Source organism: Chiloscyllium plagiosum, unplaced genomic scaffold (assembly GCF_004010195.1).
Source record: "Chiloscyllium plagiosum isolate BGI_BamShark_2017 unplaced genomic scaffold, ASM401019v2 scaf_53177, whole genome shotgun sequence".
NCBI lineage: Eukaryota > Metazoa > Chordata > Chondrichthyes > Orectolobiformes > Hemiscylliidae > Chiloscyllium > Chiloscyllium plagiosum.
The window spans coordinates 2,168-5,482 of NW_025198223.1; the positions used below are offsets into that span (position 1 = coordinate 2,168).

A 3,315-nucleotide genomic window follows, 5' to 3' on the forward strand; every position below is an offset into this window, starting at 1 on the left:
AGGAAACTGCAGGTTGATCCCCAGCGTCTCCAGTGTGAGTGTGAGTCTCACTTCCTGTTCGGGACAGAGACTGCCCTGAACCCACATTCCCTGGTCTCCTGGCTGTTCCGATACAGGAACAGTGAGCTGAGTACGGACTCTGGGCACTAAGCTATGGATTTCCATCCAAGGCCAATGAATCCAAACAGCTTCCCAGAATCATTAGCGCAATCATCACAAGATAATTCAGCAGTGATTGTTAGAAACAGGGACAGATTAAAATAGAAAAATCAATACCTCGAGCCTCTGAGTGACTTGTTCTTTGTGCAGAATCTGGAATAGAAAAAAACAGATTTTCAGTTTCCCAATCTCAGTACAGCCTCTGTGTTCCATTGTCAGAACAGTTTTAAAACTGTCCCTCCTTTTTTAATGATATTTAAATCTGTAATGGTGATGTGTTGTTGAAAGATGGGGATAAATACCTTTAGTATCAGGTGCACTCTCATTCTCCGCTGAGTCTGAAACAGAGGGAACAGGATTTCAGCTTCCTGAGCACAATCTCTGATATCCAAATGGTTTGCAATGATCCCCCTCCCACTGTAAACCCTCCCCCCTCACTCAGCACTTGGGCAGGGGACAACATCAGAATCAAGCTTTAGTTGGAAATGCACAGTATTTCGAGGCGAGAGGCAGGTCATTCAATCCAATACTGTCTGCTGGGATTTACCTGCTACACAATTTCCTTTAAACACTCTCCATTCTTCTCTTCCTTTTCTATGGTGTGTTTGGCCAGTTTCTTGTTAAATCTGTTGATATTATTGACCTTAATCGCTCTGACTGGGAGCGAGATCCACATTCTGATCATTCTCTGGATCAACACATTTCTCTGAATTCTGTCTTGCATTTATTACAGAAAGTGTTGTATTTGATGTTTCCACAGGAACAGATATCAAGCCCCCTGTCACCATATTAAGGTATAATTTGTTGGTTGAGTCCTCAGTCAGGTCACACTTTAGTCCTCAGTCTCTCAGCTACAATCTTCACTGAGCCCCTGAAGCTGGATCCTGACTTTGTTCTGTCTTGTTATTGCACCCATCCACGTCTGCATCACTCCTCATTATTATCCAGCCCTGTTCCTCTCTTCATGGTGTGTCCCAGGTTTCTGTTCGATCGAACAAAGCCAATCTCACAACAGGTTTGTAGATCCTTCTTTTCACTTTCAGTGAACCTTTCCTGTCAAATAATGTTCCCCGGGACCTCCTCCGAATCCTCCAGACCAGATTGAACCCATTGTTTAACTTTCATTCCATGCTGCTATCTCATGGCAACACAGGCCCCAATGACATGAAGCTGTTGATTTAGTGCCAGTCTGCTCCCAGAATCTTCACTCTGAACCTCTTTCCTCAGCTCAAACTGACCTCCTCTTCTCCAGATGTTCACATGTTCCCGTCATTCCTACTATACAGCTCCATCTTTTGGGCAGCTGGTTTGTGATGGAAAGTGATGCCAACAGCATGGGTTCAATTCCTCCACCAGCTGAGGTGACGAAGTAGGTTCCTCCCTCTCAATGTCTCCAACTGCCTTTGGTATGTTGTCTCTCAGGTTAAATCACCTCGAGCCTTCTGTCTCTAATCAGAGGGTAGCCCTTGGGTCCTCTGGGATTATGGCATGTTTCCCAACAATATAATCTCACAAGTTACTGCAGTATGAAGTTCATCCCCATTTTGTTATCCTTTGCACAGTTTGAATCTCCATTGAATTACAACGCCAAATTGTTTCTGTAAAGGATGATCCTCAGTGATCCCAGCACTAATCCCTGAGGAACTGTTTTTGTTGTTTTGTAACCAGCTTGCTCTCCATCCTGTTCCTTGTCCCCTGCCTCCACGTATATTTAGATTACTTTAGATTACTTACAGCGTGGAAACAGGCCCTTCGGCCCAACAGGTCCACACCGACCCGTAGAACCACAACCCACCCAGACCCCCTACATTTTACCCCTTCACCTAACACTACGGGCAATTTAGCATGGCCAATTCACCTAACCTGCACATTTTTGGATTGTGGGAGGAAACCGGAGCACCCGGAGGAAACTCACACAGACACCCATGCAGAATTCTTTCAATAAAGAACTTGTTAATCCTCATGTACCCAGCTCCCATATATTAGCCCAGTCAATAACACCCCACACAGAGAGATCTACAAACCATCATCTCGTCCTGAAGCGATCACTTTGATTTTCCTTTCACCGCTTTCTTTAGAATCTGAAATGGAAACGTGTTTTTGATGATCAAATGGAAAATGAGTGTGAAATGTTCACAATTGATAAGTGTGTCCCTGTCACATGTTGCTTTTTGCTCACACTCACACATTGCAGCAGCCACTGAATGGCTCAGCTCACCATCAGCAGCACTCCCATCGCTCGAAGGGCCAGCTCAGGGTTAGATTGGGGTCGGCTCATTTCACCAAGAAATTGCGGGTGAGGTGCATTCTCACTTAAAGTTTACACTCAGATTTTTTAGGGAATGTGTGTAATTCATTTTCCTCCAGCTTAAAGCCGAACCCCTCATTCCCTTTATCCTGAAACTTCTGAATCCTGGAAATCCCTCTCTCCCGAACTGCACTGAGTTGTCTCAAGCCATGTCTTAAAATATATAAAACTGGAGAAATTCCTAGGACTGGATCAGGTGTTACCCAGAACTCTGTGGAATGCTCAGGAAGTGATTGCTGACCCCCTTGCTGGGATACTTGTATCATTGATAGTCATGTGGAAGATGCTGGAAGACTGCTGGCTGAGTATCGTACTGCCATCGTTTAAGAAACATGGTAAGGAAACTATAGACCGGTGAGCCTGATGTCAGTGGTGGGTGGGTTATTGGAGGGCTCCTGAGGGACAGGATTTACATGTATTTGGAAATGCAAGAACTGACTAGAACGAGTTCACATGGCTTTGTGCATGGGAAATCATATCTCACTAACTCAAATGAGTTTTTGAAGAAGTGACAAAGAAGATTGATGAAGGCAGAGCGGGAGATGTTGTCTGTATGAAGATCAGTAATGCATTTGACAAGGTTCCATATGATAGACTGGCTTGCAAGGTTGGATCACAAGGAAATCTAGCCATTTTGATATAAAATTGGTTTGAAGATAGGAGACAGACGGTGGTGATGGTAAGTGAGGCCAACAGCGTGGGTTCAATTCCTCCACCAGCTGAGGTGACCAACTAGGTGCGTCCCTCTCAACGTCTCCAACTGCCTTCGGTATGTTGGCTCTCAGTTTAAAGCACCTCCAGTCGTCTCTTTGTAGTGAGCGAGTAGCCCTTTTGGGTCCTCTGGGATT

General features: G+C 44.9%; 1 long non-coding RNA gene across 1 annotated transcript; it reads right to left on the minus strand.

Annotated features, from left to right (window-relative positions):
* Positions 1–268: 268 nt before the first annotated feature.
* LOC122545979 lies at positions 269–2,259 on the minus strand. The gene is made up of 3 exons (XR_006310639.1): positions 2,184–2,259; positions 462–497; positions 269–312 (listed from the first exon to the last, which is right to left on the minus strand). It is a non-coding gene; the product is annotated as an uncharacterized LOC122545979 (long non-coding RNA).
* Positions 2,260–3,315: the final 1,056 nt, after the last annotated feature.